Here is a 20,549-nt window from a genome sequence, read left to right on the forward strand (position 1 = left end):
TAACCAGAGGCTGGAAAAATAAAAGTTTTAACTATCTGTTCAGATGAGCTGATAAAACTGTAAAAGTGAGAAGGTCAAATAAAAAAGACATATTTTAGTTGAAAACTTTATACATCACTTATAATCTATCCACTCATTGTCACTCAAACATTACATAACTCATTCAAATCCTGCCTTCTTTTAAACCTCACTCCCCTTCCAAAGTGTTATTCTGCAAGTATTGTTCTCACAATTCTCATTTCCAGTTGTTTTATCTCTATTACTATATTCACTACTTCTAATAGAGTTGGTCTATACTTTGATTTCCATTTTCTAGCAAATGCTTATTTGGCAGCCACCATAAATATACTCAGCAAGGATTTATTATGTCTAGGCAATTCAGATTCTGTAGCATAGCTCGAAAAAAAATTTCCTTAACTATATCAAATTTGCTCAACCAGTTTTTTTCTGACAATGTAGTCTACAGGAAATTTTTGAAGTCTGCTAACTCATTACACTCCCAAAAATATATATTCTCAGTTACCTTTTTCTTACCATCACACGTCCAACATTTGCTATTTACCTGAGGAAAAAAATGTTCGAGTCTTGTTGGGGTATAAAAATATTTGTGTAAATACTTGAAAGCAAATATCCTAAATCTTCTAGAATTTGTTGGATATTTGGGAGACATACATATACCCCCATTGTTTCTTTGTGAATTGTTTATCCAGTCTCTCTTCTCACTCCTTTCTAACCTCCTCTGATTGATTCCTATAGTTATCAAGCAATATTTTACATGCTGTACTAATTATCCCTTTTCTTAACAGCAAGTTTCTGTTCTACATTCTTCTAAAAACTCCAACAGTGCTGGTCTTTCACTTAGGATCCCCTATTTCTTTCTCTTTGCCTATATTCTGATATCAGTTCTTGATAGGGAAGGCAATCTCTAGCCTGCAGTCCAAATAAATGTTTGGCCTCTTCCCATTCTATTACCTTTCCCTTTCTAATTATTTGCTCCCAATACCTTGGTTCCTTTGCCAGTTTTATCTAATAAATTACAAACACCCCCCCTTTTATCTGTATCCCTACTTTCAGTCATCCCTATCGGCAAAATCTCTTTTCTCCATTCCCATGTTGGCTTAGTTCTTAGAATACTTTCTGCTACTTTAAGAATATAATATTCTGTGTGGTTATTATTATTGCCCTTAAGGACTGCATCCCAAATTCCAGTCTCTCCTCATTTCTTGGATTTCCCCTCTGTTTCATCACCATCTCTTTCCATTTTGAATTATAGATTTTTGCTTGTGCTGTGTATAGGAGCTTTAACTGAGTAGCTCTAAAATACCCCCTCAAATCAGGTAATACACATCACCTTGTTCTATTAGAAGAATCAGCTTATCCCACTTGACTCTTGCTGTCTTCCCCTCCAAGATAAAATCTTTCAGCTCTTTATTAATTGCTATCCACAACTTCTCTGGTTGGTAAAAGTATGCCTGGACTGTATATAAAACTAAGGGACTGAAAACATTTTAACTGCTCGTATCTTGCTATCAATACCTATAAATCTGAGCTTCCAATTCTCAGTTTTTGTATTATCTTTTGTTTTGTCTCTTCTCATGTATCCTTAGCTTCCACAACATAATCCTTTTTAATCCATACTCCTAAATGCTTCATTTTATCATGTCCCCATAAGTATAGGTATTGCTGAACCAATGTGTATGGGTACATAGTTTACAGCTATTGCCTTCATTAATTGTGTACCCTGAAAAGACTTAAAACTGTATAAAAATGTTCCACAATGCTGGCATATCCTTTTCTGGTTTTATCAGGTATAAAATAATATCATCTGCAAATAAAGCCAGCTTTCCTTGACTAACATACCAGTTATATCCTTGAATTTCTGAGTCTCTTATTTTCTTTGCCAAATGTTCTAAACATGACCGAAATAACAAATGGTAAAGAGGACACTCCTGCTTAGTTCCTCTGCTCAAACAGAACTTGTCAGGGAGGAACTCACCTACTTTTACTTTCGCCTCCAATCCCTCATATATCCTCCTAACCAACCTTATAATTTTATCAGCAATGCAAATGCTTCTACTGCCCTGCTCATAAAATCCCAGCTTACTCTGTCAAATGCTTTCTCTGCATCAAGACCCATCAACAACCATGGTGTTTTCTTACATTCTGCTTTCTTCTGGATTATCATTGTTCTGTCAATGTTGTCAAATGTTTGCTTCTCCTCCACAAAGCCACATTGATCCATATATATCAATTTTGGCATCACTTTTGCTATTGTTTTAGCCATTATAGACATAAACACTTCATAATAATAGTTTAGAATCAAAAGAGGCCTAAATGAAGATAGATCTGATGGATCTTTACCACCTTTAGGTATTACAGCCACCAATGTTTTCTTCCAGAATATTGGTACTTCTCCTCCTTTTAAAATATTGTTAAAATCTTCCTGGTCTTTATCAGTTTTTTCCTTCCTAACTTCCAAACTTCCACAGGAATACCATCTACTTCTGAGGATTTTCCTGTAGATTGGTTATACATCACCATTTTTATCTCATCTCCTCCTGTTCTGTTAGTAATCAAGCCTCATCTACCCCTAACATTGGCACATTTAATTCTTCCATAAACATTTCTATTTGTACCTTTTCTTGATTTCCATATTTCTCTGTTTTACAAGATTTTCATAAATTTTTTGAAATATTTTTCATACCTCTACATGATCTCTGGTTATCTTCCTTGTTATAGGCTCCCTAAGCTTGGCAACAAGCCTTTCTACTTTCTGTTGCATGAATCATTGTGCTAAAAGAGTTTGTGCTCTGGGTTATTAACAAAAAATAGTTGCTTAACAGCAGTCTTTCTAAGTTCATGCATATTATCAGGGTAATCCCTTGTTTTTTGTTTAGCATTCTGCAATTCCACCTCTTTTTGTTCTTTGAGATTCCCCCTGTTCTGCAATACTTTAACCTTTGTCAGTCCCTCTAATTAATTCTTTTTAAGTCTTACCCGTATCCCTCTTTCATTTCTACCCTTTTTTTCAATTCTACTTTAATTTTATCCTACTCCCTAGCTATATTTTCGGAAGAAATGTTTACTTTCCCTAATAACTTCCAAATAATTTCCACTACCCATTCCATAAATTCCTCTCTTTTTAACAGATAGGTGGGAAAGCGCCAGTGTCTCATTTTACTTATTTATTATGTATTTTTATTTTAGTTATTATTGGTTTGTGATCTGAAATACCTTTCAATTAAATGCACATGTCCCTGTGAAATATAAATTCTGTCTAGCCTAGCCCAGTTTTTGTACCTTGGGAAATAAAATGTAAATTCATTCAGAACTCCTACTAATAAATTCACATCTTCCATGCCAAATATTTTCATAAATTTCTTCAAAAATCTATCTTCTTTTGTTATATTTTCCCTTCTGGGCCCCCCCAGATACATCCTCATTGCTGCAAATGAAATTACAGTGTCCAGCTATAAGTCATATTCCCTAATGAAAGGTGATCATTTCTCCCAGAATTTTCTTAAGCTCCATTATATTAGTTTTAGGTGGAATATAAATACATACCAGTGTAATCCTCCTCCCTTGCCAGTAGCCCTTAGTACTACAAATCTACCATTATTATCTTTTTTTCTTCTATCACTATTGAAGCTTCTTTTGCAAGCAACAGAAGTACTTCCATTTTCCTTTGTTCCAGATATTCTGCTGAATAACCATCCTAAAATCCTTTCTTTATCAAATTCACATGCTCAGTTCTTTCCAAATGTGCACTCTGTATTTTTAATATGGCTCACTACATGTGTATTTCGCAAATAATTAAAGGAGAACTACACCCACAGACTCAAAAAACATGTTTTTTCATTATGGTTTGGTGTTTCCTACATTTTAACACTACTCTGGGACTATTAGAGGTTTTTAAATATTTTTATACTTAATTTCTGAGTCTGACTACATGGGGTCTGGCATTTTGAATTAATTCTGATTGTTTAGTCTGCCTCTAGGTATCCCAAAATCTAGTGCTCATCTGTAAAAATTTACATCATGCAAGCCTCTTTCTTCCTAAAGCTCCTTTCCCTGCATGCACTGCTGTCTTTCAGTCATTTAGTTTTATGTAACATTTCATGCCATTCAATGACTACTTAAAACACAAACAGTGCAAATGCCACAGAACAGACTTTCAAGGCGCTTTTTACTGCTGCTTCTTTTTAGAATGGTTAAACTGTATTTTTGTGAAGCCTTAATTGTACTACTTTGACTCATCTCCCATCCCACTTCACACCTAATTTCCCTAGCTGTCAAAGTGCTAAGGGTAATTTGAGTTGTTTCCTGCTGTGATTGACAGCTCTCAGCAGGAAACTTGACTCATGTTCTATTTCCTTGTTCTAGCCTTTTTATTTCTGTATGGGTAGGGGAAGGACCAGGGAGCTGTGACATCACAGCATGGGTGAGTTTTTAGGACAGTCATGGTGATGTCAGTTTGTGGAGGCAACTGGCCAGAAAACTACCTGTATTCAGTGGCCTTGATGACATCAGTGAATTGGAGACTGCAGCAAGGGCAGGATAAAAGTTTTTTGAAAGTGAAAACACCACAGTACAGTAAGGTACTGTTCTAGTGGGCAGAAACATCAGTTTAAAATATTTTAAATGCTGTGTTGTTGTTTATTCATAGCAGGGACAATAAATAGGCAGAAAAAGGACAGTGAAGTCAAGCATTTAATAATAGAATCCCATTGTTGTCCTTTAATTAATGCTTTGTAATCCCACATTTATTTGTCAATTTCCAAGTTGTTTTTTTTCTTCCTGTTGATCTCCATCTCCCAAACGCAGTATCTACTTCATTTCCAATGTACTCCCAGTTCTTCTAGTCAACTCTTGTGCTTTTTTTTACATCTCTTAAACATTTTCCTTTGAAACATTGGGAAAAACTTTCAGTGGCACAATCTCTGCATGGGCTTTATTATCAGAAGAACAAGAATCATCTTCTGTTTGAGAACTCAGTTTTTGTTGGGCAAACTTTTGTATTTCCTCTTTAGCATGTTCTGCATCAAAAAATAATTTTGACCCTCCAGGAAAGAATATTCTAAAAATAGTTGGATACAACAGCTTGAATCTCATGCCTGCTTCTCAACGTTTTCTGTTTAGTGGAATAAATTTACTCCTCTTCTGGCTAGTGTACAGTGAGTAGTCATTCTCCCCAAACACTCTACTGTCTCCCACTTTTAGTACTTTATCCTTCTGCCACTGTTTTGTCAGAATAAACTCTTTCTGCTGGTAGGATTGTATCACTTAACTATTAAAGGTCTGGTCGCTTTCTCATAGCCAGGTTTGGAGCATACACATAATGTGCCATTTCAATTAACAACTCCTGCTGTGAAATATTAGTCCATTTGCTTAGTTTTGCTTTCATAAAATGAATACAGTCTGTTCCTTTCAGCTTCTTTGGTACAGCAGGGAATCTCAGGGTTTCCCTATGTGCTCTGTCCTCAATTATTTTTTGAAACTTCTGTCCTTGAGCTGTCTCATACTCAGCCAGCTTTTTCTTCATTTTGACCTCTGATTTTTTTTTTTTGCAGTTTTATTATCTCATCTCAATATCTGTTTAAAGCTTTTTTCATTTTTTCCAGCCTTTTGTTATTTGAGTTTATATGCTCCTTCAGTGTTTCATTTATTTTAATCAGCTCTGAGTACATTTGACTTATTTTTGCTTTAGGTTACTGGAAATCATGTTGTGCACCAAAGATGGAGCTTGAAGTGCTTTTTGCAGAACAGCTGCAGAGTTCTTTCCAGTCCGTGTTTTCTCCTCACCTTTTCTGGTTGTTTTTTTTTTTCAGGTTCTCTGAATTTCCTTTTTGCTGACATCCAGGCAAAGGACTTACTAACCAGTTACTGAATTTTACCCAAAAAGACAAGTTCACTGGCTGACTTTTCTGATTTTCTGTTTTCACATTGGGAGAGTTGAAATTAAGCTGTTTATTTATTTATTTATTTTTATTTATTTTATTTTACATTTGTTGACCAGGAGAATCTGACTGGATAAATGTCCATTTTCAACGGAGGCCTGGGGAGAAAAGCTCCAGAGTTTGTAAATATACAAAGGCAAGCAAACACATACAGAGTCATTTAACAAATACAGAGCCCAGGTACAAAAACATAACATATTAGAAGTATATAGAGAAAAAATATATATTTTAGCTGCAAATTATAGTAGCAGGACACGTTAGTTGTATGTCCAGTAATTTCTACTTGAATTAATGAGAGTATGTATAATTCACCCATAGATATGTGTGAATTTACAATATTATGTTTGAGTATGAGGGTGTATGAAAGAGTTGGGGAGTACAGTGAGTAGTAGAGAGCTTTCAGGAGTGTAATAGAACTCCTAGTAGATGAGGTTTGTGTATTAAGAAAACTAGTACATACAGTAAATTAATATGTGGAGGTTGATAGAGAAAGTCCTGCGGGAAAAGCAGGTGTAGAAGGTCAACATGGGGGAAGGCATGGGCATTGTCTATTGATAAACAGATGTTCCTTTAGTAGTTGTTTAAACTTAATGATAGAATTTGCTGAGGTAATATCAGGGGGCAGTGAGTTACAGATTTTGCCTATGTAGTTAGGAAACAGGGAGTCTCCTGCTGAGTTGTGGGTTCTGGTGATCCTGATTAAGGTCCTGTCACTAGAACATAGTTATCTTGGGTTTTCATGTATTTTAAGTAAATTAGATAGTGCTGGTATTTTGTCTGGATATAGTAGTGTGCAGCCATATGGGAAGTCACTCCAGCATTCTAAATACTGTAATGGATTTAATAGAACTTGGCACAATTTAATTTATTTATTTAAACATAACCAGTGTACCTTTTCTTAGGTCTAAAATTAATGTTTCACTTTAAAACATATTAAACCAAATAACTGATAAAAATAAAAATAATAAACTCGGTGATAAACCAAACCGTGCTTTAATGCAGAAATTCAGTAAAAATCCAGTAAGCGCTTTTGTCTTTTCATACACAAGACTTCTTCAGACTGAATTAAAACCTCTCACTTCATTCATTAAATACTAAAAGATATCATTACATGACATTCCCAATTAATGTCGTAACCCTTTCTTTCTCAAATAGGCTACAAAATCTTCTCTGTTGTTTAGCCCAGGGGGATAGCAGGCATTCAGCTTAACCTGCCATGTATATTCCAACCATCCCAACTCCTCCTCAGCATTCAACTTGATCTCATAGTCAGCAATATTTCCCAAAACCAAAAATTTTAAATAGATTTTACAACCCCCCATTTTGTATTGTTTACCTAAAGCATTAGCTTCATTGCCAGTTTTCACAGCTCTTTTGTGTTCATACATTCTTTTGAACAGCTCCCTACTAGTACGGCCAACATAGAATGCATTGCAAGACTGACATACAATTAGATAAACAACAAACTTTGATTTGCATATGTAAACCTTGTTGACATATATTTTTACATCATTAATAACAATTTCACTGACTCCTTCATAAATTAAATCACAGAAATTGCATGCCAAACATTTTTCCATCCTCCTCTTGTACTAAAAGACCTGGGATTCAAATTGCTTTGGAAAAGTTTTTTGAAACTCTTTCCCTTTTTGTACAAAAAGCATGGACCATTATCAACTGCTTCTAGTACTTCTTCACTGCTCTTCAAAATTTTCCAATTTGTTCTGATAATCTGTTTGATGGCTTCCAAATCTACACTATTCGATATTTGCATAGCAGTTCCAAAGTCACTGTTGATATTTTTCTTAGAAAAACCTTCTAAATTTTCTCTAGTTCTTTTGACTTCACTAAATTTACTTCTCACTAATTCATTTGAATAGCCTCTAGCTAAAAACTTGTTACATATAGCTTTGCTCTCTTTAATAAAATCAGCATCATCTAAAGTAAATTGATGTGCCCTCATCAATTGACCCTTAACAATATTTTCTTTCATATATCTGGGATGCATGCTTGAAAAGTGTAAATATGCATTGTTTTGCACATTCTTTTTGTTAATTTTAGTAGCTAACTTGCCAGAAAGTAAGACCTCTGAATTCTCTAATTGCTTCTTTATTCCAGGTAACTAAACATTCTTTAAAGTGTTGTTAGAACTGTGCTGACCTGTGTCTTGGTTAACAGCTTCTACCTCTGTCATGAGGCCATGTGCATACACAGAGTTTTCTGAAAATGTTAAATTGAAATGTTAAATTCTCCCCCGAATAAAGAGGTTTTGTTTGGTCCTTTTGCAACTCAGGTACTTACAGAGTTTGATGAAAGAGAAAAACTGATCCAGGTGTTAAACATTTCAGCAATTCTTCTCTAAGTATGCTGGGACCTTGCTGAAAACTTGGGTTCCTTTTACAAAAAACAAAACAAACACTCCAAACAGACCTCTAACAAACAGGCATATGAAAAAAAGTGGCAAGAAGTTTCAAAGAAAAAAGTAAGGAACCTTTCAGAAAGAGGGACAATCCAATTATGCAACATGACTATTGCAGAATCCCTCTTCCTCCCCACATTGCCACTTCTTTAAACTTGTCCCACAGCTTGGTTCTTCACCTTCCTTTTTGGCATCAGATTCTTAGAGACAAATGGGTTCAAAAAGTTGTTCAGGAAGTTTACAGATGGCAGTGGGAAAGCTTCCCTCCTTTATAGGGGATTCCCCTCATCCACCAAATCAGACTTGCCTATTTCTCCCAGGTTATCAACCAAATGTTTTCTGTGGGGTTTATAGATTCACCAGATCTGTGGGGGAAATGGTATTCACAAAGTGTCTAGCTCCTGTGACAGCCCATTGCAGATTGCAGGGTATTCACATTTTTCCTTATTTAGATGACTTTACTTATCTCTGCAGAGTCTTTCTCAAAGTGTCATGACTCCCTTACATGAGTAAGAAGCCTCCTTATCAATCTAGGATTTGAGATCAACATTCAAAATACCTCCCTCCTTGATTCATTCCAGCAGGATAGTATTCCTAGGCTGTCTTCTGGATTCCTCCATGCAAAAGGCATTCCTTCTTCAGAAGAGTAGGAGAATACCTCAGGATATTAGGGTTTAAGGTTTCTATGATTCTTCTCATTATCTTTGCAAGATAATGTATGAGAAACATGCAGTGGTTCATGAAGACAGTACTGTCCCAACATCTTCATACCCTGACATTTCATATTTGAGTGTCGGGCTTTGTGAAAGGAGAGTTGCTTTGGGGGAGACCAGATGGCCTTAAATCCAGGTCTTTCCTTCTCTATCCCTGCTCAGTCTTCAACAACATATGCGTAGGATTTTGCTTGAGGATCTATGTCTATGCGGGCAAAGGTGCAACATCTGTGGAACTAACAGGACAGATCAATGAATATCAATATAAAAGACATGTTAGCTGTTATTCATACAACTTTGTGCATCATCTGTGTCCTCCAGCACAACTTCAAGTGATCACAGACAACACCATGGTGATATGGTATATAAGCAAACAAGGGGGTCCCAGTTCCTGCATGCCCTGTGCAGGATGGCTGTGTAGCCTGGAAGAGAACAATTCAGCACAGTTTAATCCTCCAGGTTTCTTACACTCCATCAGAGCAAAATATTGAGGAAGACAAACTGAGCAGGACCAGGCAGACCCTCAAGAATGGAGACTGAATAATGGTGTCTTTCAGGAACTGATCCAGTGGGGGGAGGGGGGCACCTCAAGTAGATCCTTTGCCTTCTTTCAAAACAGAAAACTGAAAAAAGTCTTCTCCATGATTCCTTGCTACACACCTTAAAAAAATGGATGTTTTTTTCATACCCTTGCATGGGAATATTCTTGTATGCATTTCTACCTTTTCCACTGATATCCAGGGTCATTTTCAAGTTTCAGAAGAACGCTCCAAAAATCATTGTGGTGACTCCCTTCTGGCTCAGGCAACAATTTTCTCCCTTTGAAAAAAATTGACCAAGGGTAATTACCACAAGCTTCCTCACACAATAGATCTACTCGAGCAAGACAAGGGGTGATTGATACAACCCAACACCAAACAACTACAAGTGACTGCCTGAATGATTCAATTTTGATACCTTTCAGGCACCTGATTTCTGAGTATATAGAGCAGGTATTAAAGGATGTAAAGAGACCTGCTACTAGGAAATCTTATATTAGAGAATTGAAAAGATTGGGTAGGTACTGCAGTAAGAAAAAAAGCCCATTTGGGATTTCTTTACCTCTGTTTTTGCAATATTTGTGTGAGTTATTATCCTCTGGCCTTTCATAGTCATCTTCCAAGGTTCATCTCTCAGCCATATCAGCATGTTTTCCAAAGCACCATTCCCAATCATCACAGTCTTTTATCAAGCTATTCTTGAAAGGGGTTCTACGTATGCATCCATCTAAATGACAGGAGGTACCTGCCAGCGATTTTAACTTTGCTCTTAAAAAGTTAACTTTACCTCCTTTTGAACCAGCTTACTGGGCTTTTTTGCATTTAATCTCTTGGAAGACAAAGTTACTGGCTGCTCTGACATCTGGGAGATGAGAATCTGAGCTGCAAGTTCTTATGGTGACTCAACCCTATTTTGTGTTCCATAAAGACAGGGTTTCTTTCAGAACAACTATCTCATTTATGACTAAAGTAGTTTCAGAGTTTACATTAAGCTAAACTAACCATTTCCCTGTCTTCTTTCTAGAACCTGAAAAAAAGGGAGAAAAGATTCTTCATACTCTAGACATGCATAGGCAGCTCAGGCATGATCTTGACAGAACAAAACCTTTCAGGAAAGCTGAACAGTTTATTTCCTATGAGGGAAAGAACAAAGGTCAACCCATGTCAAAACAGACTATTTCCAGAAAGCTGCCCCTTGTGATTTCCTTTTGTTATTTCCACCAAAATAAGACACTTCTAGGCAAAGTCAGGCTTATTCTATAAGGGCCATGACTTCTTATATAACTTTTTGGAAAGGGGTGAACTTTTGACACATTCTCGAGTCGACCACTTGGTCCTCTATACATACTTTTACAAAGCATTACAAACTAGATTCCTTTTCCAGATCCAGAACAAGCTTTGCAAGGACCATTTTCTACAGGCTCCTTGACCCTTATCCTTTCTCCTCCATTTCTCTTTAAGATTTGATATTCTTCATTCAGCTAAGTCTACTACAACAGTGATTATGATGAACTCAGTACAGCCGTGTAAGTAAACTTATCGAAACAGTAGGTGTTCAAATAAATCACTGCTGTAGCTGTCAATCCCTCCCTCCATTCCGCTTTTTGTGTTATGCTTATGCCAGGTAAGGGTTTGTTAAATACATTCTTATCTTTATCTTTCTTATCAGTAACCTCCTTTTTTAGTTGGTAAGAAAGTCCTGAAACTGCTGTTTTTTCTCCATTTAAGAGCTCATGCAACCAGCAGACTTGGCACATGTGGAATGAGCCCAATGTTTTTAGGGACTGGCCAGCTGTTTTATTCTTGCCTGAATATAACTCATACAGCTAAGGCTACTGTAATAGTGAATTATTTGAACATCTGTACTGTTCAGGACAACTGACCCTATCTGGAGATGCAAACTTCATTTATTGAAAATATACATATTTTGTGTGATTGTCCTAAGTTAAAAGGGGATGGAGTTTTGAATATGTATTTACATTTTTGAGTGTTTTCATTGAAGCAAACAGTCTTGAAAATGTGACAGGTTCATATTGAGATATGAAGAAATAGCTTAAAAGAACACTTTGACACATATTGATGGATACATATAAGCTAAACATTGGAAATAACACATTCAAAAGAACTGCCACGTTTAGTAGGTGGTAGTAATGGCATTCTAGCATAGTAGTTACTCTATCTGTATTATCATGGAATGTAAATTGCCTTACGGGTAAAGAACAAAAAGTGTATTGAAGTATATTAAGAAATGTAAAGTTCAAATATAATGTTGCAGGAGACACATTTGGTAGAAATTGCTTTGTGAATTTGACAAAGAAAAGTTTTCAAGATAGACATTCAGCAGAATATAATGGATAAAGGAAAATGGAAGGAATAATAATTGGTATTATTAAATAATATAATAATAAAGTAATCTGATTGTTAGACAGGCTCCAATAGTTATAGAAGAGGAAAAAAGACAAATAATGGCAGATTTGTGGTAGTAATGGGTGAATGGCAAGTGAGATTACACTGAAATGTATTTATATTCCACCAATAACTGCTGTTATACAGCTTAAAAATATTTTGGGAGAAATAATCAGATTTCAGCAAGGAATATTATTTATGGGTGGGGAATGGAACTTGATTTGCAATACTAAGGATGCACCAAGGAGACCTAGAAGGGAAAACATAACAAAAGAAGGTAGCTTTCTGAAGACAAATAAGAGAATATTTGATAAGCAAAAGTTGAATTCATAGTAGGAAATCAGACAGAATTTGCATATTATTCCCCAAGATATAATAACTAAGCTAAACATTATAGAATTTATATTTTACAGGAACATGTGTATTTATTTGAAAGCTTTGACAACCGTCCAATAACTATTTCAGATCATGCACCATAGACAACATAATAAAGTTACAGGGTAACAAATGAGACACCAGATCTTTCCTACTTACTTTTCAAAAAGTGAAGAATTTAAAGAATGCGTAGTGGAATCAATCAAAAAGTTATTAGGGAAGACAGAAATTTCTCTAGATAGGATAGCTTGAGAATGGTGTAAAATGATAAAAACAAGGTAGAAATAAAAGAGAAAGAGATATAGGAGAAAATTAATGAGAATTATTTAGAGGGCCTGACAGCAGTTAAATATTGCAGAATAAGGGGGATAGAACAACAAAAGGGGCAACTGAAGAATGCTAAAGAGAAAGTAAGGGAATATTTGAATATTATGCATGAGTTTAGAAAGGTTGCTGTTAAGTAACTATTTTTTTGATATCTCCTGTGCACAAAAAATGTTAAGCATAATGACTTGGGTAACATAAAGTAAAAAGGGCTGTCATTAAACTAAGAGAGCTTATGACAAGAAAAATATCCAGAGATCGTACAGCGGTATTAGAGATATTTCAATGTTTTTATAAAGATTTGTATAAAGCAGAGCAATATAGACCCCAAGGAAATGCACAAATGAGAATATCTATGGAAGACTTTTAGAGGAAGATGAAGCTCAATAATTAGCATCTTAAAACAGGAAGAGATGAGCTAAAAACAGAGCTGTATAATCAGTTAAGAGGGAAGTCTCCAGGAATAGATAGTATTCCTGGGGACATTTTGGAGGTAGGAGGGAAAAAAGTAATAAGATCTGGAAGATTTTATTTAACAGTATTAAAAAAGGAATCACTAGTATCTTGGAAAAGCTATTGTGACTGTATTAAACAAAGAGGTTAATGACCCCTCAGACCCAGCTTCTAATAGACCCATTTCAATATAAAACATATATAGTATATATATATATATATATATATATATATACTATATACCTGTCCCTCTATTGTCAGAACATCCCTGATGTCTCTTTTTTCCTGTCATTAATGTCAGATATGAGAGTTTCACACTTCATATCCTTCAGTAAATCTGTGTTAGATGACAGCAACAAGCTTGTAGGAGGCATAATTAAAATCATCCTCAATTTTGTCCTTTCTTGCACTACGAGGTTGAGGGTATGCCTTATGTTTCTTGCCCCTTCCATTCAAACATCACAAACTATTGACAGCATGACATAATGCCTGAAATCCGTAATATATGTTTTTTAAGACTACTGCACTAACTTATCAGTTAGTGCAATGGATTAGTGCAGAGGTTTACTGTAGCAAGGGTGCAGGGTTAAACATTGTTTTATTACCCCCCTCCTTGTAGTTGCCTTTTTTTTTTTTTTTGTTAAATCTTTATTTATTTTTTTACATGATATTCTTGGTGTCTAGTGGTATTGAGGAGGACTAATATCTTCTGTGGGAGGTGGAAGCGCACACAGCTGGAATAACTTTTAGTGTCTTTACTGCTTAAAATTATCCCTGGTGTATAATAGTTCCCCCTCAGCACATTTTATTTTTTTATTAAATGCCTTTAAGGCACACTATATAGAATATTCCTGGTGTCAAGAATTTTCTCATCCCCATTATGTGTTAAGTGCTATTACAGCATGAGATGCTATCAATGGTGTCTAGTGTTTCCCTGATCTATGTTCATAGGGTTATCCCTGGTGTCTAGCTGTCCCATCAACAAAGGCTATACAGTTATCCCAGGTGTCTAGTAGTCACAACAACCCACGTATGTTGGATTATCCCTGGTATGTAGAGTTCTCCCAACCCACATCTGTAGTATTATTCCTGGAGGCCCCAGTCCATGACTGTAGGGTTATCCCTGGTGTCGAGTGTTCTCCCTGATCCACATCTGTAGAATTATACCTGGTGCCTAGAGGTCCCTCTGACCCAATGTTGCAGGCTTTGCTTGTTAGTCTTGGGGTCTGTGGAAATATAGAAGTGACCCCAACCCACAGACACACACACACACACACACACACACACACACACACACACACACACACATAGCCCCTCACCTCTCGGTGGCATTCCCATCATACACACACTCAGTCACTCATTCTCCCATATACATACGCATATACACCTCATCTAAGTCCTCATAACCCCTGCCATTGTTACACATTGTTCACACATGCAGCCCCTCACATACTCATACCCCATAACACTACCCAACCACTAGGTTCTCCAGTACTTACCTCTGCCACAATGGATGAACATGGCCTTTTGGCTATGTTCTTTACTGAGAGTGGTCTGGAGTGGCCATGCTACTTTACACAGCCAAATGATTCTCTGAATAATTCCACTGTATAAATTCCTTTCCACAGGCAGTTCTTGAGGAAAGCATATGGCAAATTAGCATATGCCTCTCCCCTGCACTGCCTCATTAGCATTTATCACAATTGCAGAGGCAACCCATTGCAGTACTGAACATCTTTGTGTGGCAGCACTGTGTAGGGCTGTTTCTGAATCAGAAATGGTTACTGTGAGGTATACACCTCAGGCACACCTTGCTGTAACCCCTCTGAATTGGGCTGATAGTCTAATCTGGAAGAGCACCTAGGTTTGAAGTCAAAATGGGCATAACCCCCTAGATTAGTGTTCTTATATTCCTATAGACCTACTAAAGAGTAACACTGAAGCAAAAATACCTTTAAGATATGAGCATCAGACCTTCAAGTTGCTAAAGCCATCTATATTAAAGTCTCCTGCCAAAATAACAAATCTTGCCTCTTAAATGGGCTAAACCCAAAGAAATTTCTTGCAGAGAAATTTGAATAGTCTGAAAAATGTGAATACATAGAATCAGTCACATAAAAAATCCTTAACTGAACATTGCTAATAAAATACTTCTATTAGAGCCTTGAAAAAACATTTGATACTTTAAATTCACAAGTGTGAAAAATAATAGCAACTCCTCTTTTTTTATCTTTGGAATTAATCAATATACTGGAAAATGATCTGACATAGAACAATATAGCATGCTTTTGAATAATTAAATATAGTCATTGCAAGTTATATCAGCTCACATTTAAAAAATTTCAGCAAATCACTTCTTTAATACAATGATTAGTACCATTCAAATTCAGTGAAATTATTCTCATACTATTTTAGAAGCTGGTATATACATGTAGAATACAAAACTGCTGTTTTGGAATACCCCCCAAAAATAATGATCATCCCTGGGACTCAGAAAAGTCTACCATCAGTGATCAGCTCTATCACAGGCAATTCTGCTCTTGCAGTAGCCCTTTCTGATTTATAGATAGGCGTACCACAGTGATTCTATGCAGTCCATAGAATCACTGTGTTAATTAGGCATTCAGACAGAGCAACATATGATAATGAGTCATGCTGTCCTTGCTATGTAAATTAACCCCACCAGCTATATTAATTAAAAGGCATAAAGTATACATTCATCCATCACTTTCAGTGGAAGGGAAAACATTAAGAGGTAAGTGTTGGTGAGTTTAGTGGACAGGTAGTTGTGGAGTTGTGCATGTGTACATTTGTGTGGCAGCATGTGTGCATGTATATGAGTGGTATCAGAAGAGTGTGTATGGTCATAGTAGGGGGATAGTTAGAGGATAGGTATAGTCGATGTGTGTGTGTGTGTGTGTGTGTGTGTGTGTGTGTGTGTGTGTGTGTGTGTGTGTGTGTGTGTGTGTCTGTGTGTGTGTGTGTGTGTGTGTGTGTGTGTGTGTGTGTGTGTGTGTGTGTGTGTGTGTGTGTCTAGATGAGTGTCCAGAGTGCAATCAGATGTGTGGGGGGTGTTTTATGGTGAGTGTATGTGTGTGTGTGTGCGTGTGTGTGTGTGTGTGTGTGTGTGTGTGTGTGTGTGTGTGTGTGTGTGTGTGTTTTTGGTTGCCATACCTCTATACTCCTCCTAGACTAATGAGTAAAGCCTGTGATACTGGGGAAAACGCTAGACACCAGGAACTTAAATATTGGTCTAATATATGTAAAAAAGTTGGCAGCATATCAAGTTTTCCACATAAAGCATATTATGAAAAATAACAGGTATGAAACTCTAATGTCCGGTATTATTGATTGAATGTAATGGTCCATGAGGTCGAACAAGGCAATTTTATGAGGCAAAATCATGGACTTGCTATACCATTAATGGACAGTTGAGAGGTATGGAGATATGTGTATGTGTTTGCATTTGAATACTTGAAATATGAAATAGAATACAGAATATAATTAAAACACAGTGTAATGAAAATACACCTCGATATACAAAATAGAAGAAACCAATGCAAGTTACAAGAAAGTAATATAAGGAAAAAAAAAAAAACCTTCCATCACATTAGTCTGTGGCAGAGTCTGAATGAGGTTTTCGGTAAAGCCAAAATATCCGTAATGTGGATTCAAGCCCTGCACTGCTTGTGTTGTTCTGAAAAACTTCATTACTAAACAAAGTAGAAAAATGTAAAACAAATTGTTTTATGTTACCCTTAAATACAAGGTTTAGTTCCTACCTCCTCCCTCGGTTCACAGGTAATCAACCTTAAGTGACCTGTTCTAATTTTTGTGGAACTCACACGAGAGACAGATCTGATTGATTTCCTAGTTTAAATATGCAATAGAAAACAGAATACAGTTAAAACACAGTGTAATTAAAATACACCACAATATACAAGATAGAAAAAAGCAATACAAATCACAATAAAGTAATATAAGCAAAAACAAACTAACCTTTCCTTCACAGCAGTCTCATGTACAAATCAGAAGTTGAAGACCACACTTTCTTCATATGAAAGTCTCATGAAACTTAACTAAACACCTTTTAACACATACTCAGTCTTAATATAGTCTGGGTTTGTTCTGTTTTGTGCATACTTTCAGATCTTACTGAACCAGTCTGTTAGCCATTACTTCTTTGTGTTTGAAAAATCTTTTTTCTATGACAATACCAAAATGTATAACATCAGTGTAACTGTTTCAATGGAAATGTACTGGAAGACATTTAAATGCATAAAGTATATGTACCTTAAAACCCACTTATCATTCACTTTTAAACAAAGCCATGTATCTTATATAATCACTCTCAGTTCTTTGTGTGTTATGCAGTTTAAATCAGTGTTATGTTGCTTAAATTAAAGATATGCATTAGTTACTTTAGCATGACAGACCTTACGACCCTTAAATCATCCATTCATAGTGGTAGATGCCTTAAAAGCAGGTGCTGTAAATACATAACCACAACAGTAGCTCTTTGCATATGTGGTATGTCTTGAAGCTATTCCTACCCACGTACATCACTGCTGAAAGTTGGATGTGCACCTGAAAGCTGGATTAAGAGTTACACACACCATATAAATGATGCAATTAAAAAAAGTTAGACTTTTATAAAAATTCTCCAATAACATCGTTATCATATTTCATGGGATGACCAGCGACTATCCAACAAACAGTATGGCAGAGAAATAGTCTTGGGCAGGATGCCCTTCCACCAGAGGACACACGGAAGCACACACATTTAAAGTGCAAACATTTATGGGCAATTAAGGAGGCTCACTACCTTATCCATTAGCATGTCTTTGGGTATGGGATGAAAATGGAAATCCTGGTAAAAAAACATGTGTGAGATGTAGATCATTGTGTGTATTGTACCTAGTCAGCCACTGTGGCTAGATAGTGTGTGCATATAAATTATTGAGCATGTGTAAGATCAGTGCCATTTTGTATAGTTAGAGTGAGTGCAGGCATGAATGGAGATGCACATGCAAGTGTGTTTGAAGTAGCAAGTCAGTCAGTTAGCTTATGAAGTTCGAAGTATATGTTCTAGTTACAGCTCCTGATGTGTTTATGTACAATAAACAACTTGAATGAATACCCAGCCTCAGTGTCTCATTTGATACAGAAGACATGCGACATAGTGTCAGAATGGGATTTGAAGTAGAAGCAGCTTGCAAACCATGAGGCACACAGTTAGAGGTAGAGAAATATACAGGTGCCAACTCGCAAACAGGTCAGTGGTTATTCAAAGGTACTTAAACTCATTAAATGATGTTTCAGTCGCTGAATAAGTGGTGAAGCATTCAAAATGTTTAAATTAATTATCAAGATAAACAAAATGTCTGAAATAGTGATATACTAATAAAAGTATTCAAAATAATTACAGATGTGTTCAAAATAATTTCCAAAGCATTTAAAATGTACAGAAAGGCTAAAAACGACCACAGTTTTTCGCAATGTAATACTTTCTCACATTAACTAAAACTTTTCAAAGTATCCAAAGTTTCTGGAATGTTTGGAGTGTTTGCAGTGTTGAAATAAAGCCTTTTCAGAGAGATTGTTGTGGAGCTGGGCATAATTACAAGTACCTGTTCTATGCTTATATTTAAAAGAATTTTGTTGTTATGGCAGAGGGATTTCGCAGACCTGGACCACTGGTGTTTGATAATAATATTGCTGAGAATTGGCGAGTGTTTGAGCAAGAACATGATTTTTTCATACAGGCTGCATTTGCTGATAAAGACGCACATACAAAGGCATTCTTACTTCTTAATTTAGCTGGCTTGGAAGCCACTGAGAGGGAACGTTCATTTGTGTATGCTCCTGCCATGTATGTTGGGGAGGGGGAGAAAAGCCATATTATGATACAGGCTGAAATGCAAGAAGACTCTGATTGCTTAAAACATAAATTTAGAGAAATGTGTAACTCTCAAACAAATATTACAATGGAAAGACACATGTTTTACACAAGAAATCAAAAGCTTGATGAAACTATAGCAGCATATATCACCGACTTAAGAAATAAAGCAAAAATGTGCAGATTTGGTGAACTGAGAGATGTACTGATAAAAGACAGGCTGGTGTGTGGTGTTAATAATGATGCAGTGAGAAAGATTTTGCTTCAAGCTAGTGATTTAACATTTAGCAAAACCATTGAGATTTGTCAAATACATGAGCTTACAGGAAAGCATACGAATATGCTTACAAATGAGAAAAGCATGCATGCAGTATCTGCCAGTGTGAATATTGATAGTGTACAACATAAAGCTAAGATGAAAAAGAAATATAAACCCAAGGGTGTGGCAGCAAACAACCTCATTGTAACTGTTATAGTTGTAGAGGCAATCTTGAACCTAAAAGAGAGAATATTTAGCTTTTGGTCAGCAGTGTCATAAATGTAAAAAGTGGAATCTTTTCAAAAGGCTTTGCAAATCCAAAGTTGCACATACTTTTATTAAAAGAGAGCATCCAAAAAAGCAAGTAGATCAGATGGAGAGCTGTGAGTAAACTTTCTATGTTGATGGTGTCTCTGTGATCGATGAAACAGTTAACACATTAGATTATCAGTTGGCAGGAAAGAGTGAAACATTTTTTACTGTACGAATTAATGGGAAACCTGTAGAGCTAAAAGTAGACAACAGGTCCGAGTGCAATGTTATATCACTACAAGTGTTTGCTAAAGTAAAAGCTGGTGAGAAAGTTGATTCAACAAAGTGTGCAAAACTAGTTGCTTATGGTGGTGAAGAGATTAAAACTGATGGCGCAGGTAGTTCTCGCATGCCATTGTGCTGGGAACAGCTACAACTTGCAGTTTTACATAGTGAAAAGACATATGCAGTCATCGTTTGGCCTCAAAGACAGTTTGAGAATGGGACTAATTTCAGGTGAGGTTCACCATATAAGTATGAATAACAACGATAATTTACACAGAATATTTTTAGTGAATATTCTGATATTTTCAAAGACGAGCTTGGCAAACTTCCAGTCATATATTCCATGAAGTTAAACCATGAAGTAAGCCCAATTGTCAGACCAGCAAGGAAGGTTCTGGTAGCAATGCAGAGCAAAGTAAAAGCAGAACTTGACAAAATGGTGAATTTAGGTGTCCTTATTCCAGTAAAAGAACAGATTGAATGGGTACCCTCCATGGTTGAAGCTCATAAGAAAAGTTCAGATGATAATTCGAATATGTATTGATCCAAGAGACTTAAACAATGTGCTTAAATGTCCTCATCATCCGATGTGTACAGTAACGAAGTAGAAACTGTTATGCCAAATGTCACTGTTTTTTCAGTCTTAGATGCAAAAAGTTCATTTTGGC

Source organism: Protopterus annectens, chromosome 7.part0 (genome assembly GCF_019279795.1).
Source record: "Protopterus annectens isolate FY-2018-M chromosome 7.part0, PAN1.0, whole genome shotgun sequence".
Taxonomy (NCBI): Eukaryota; Metazoa; Chordata; order Ceratodontiformes; family Protopteridae; genus Protopterus; species Protopterus annectens.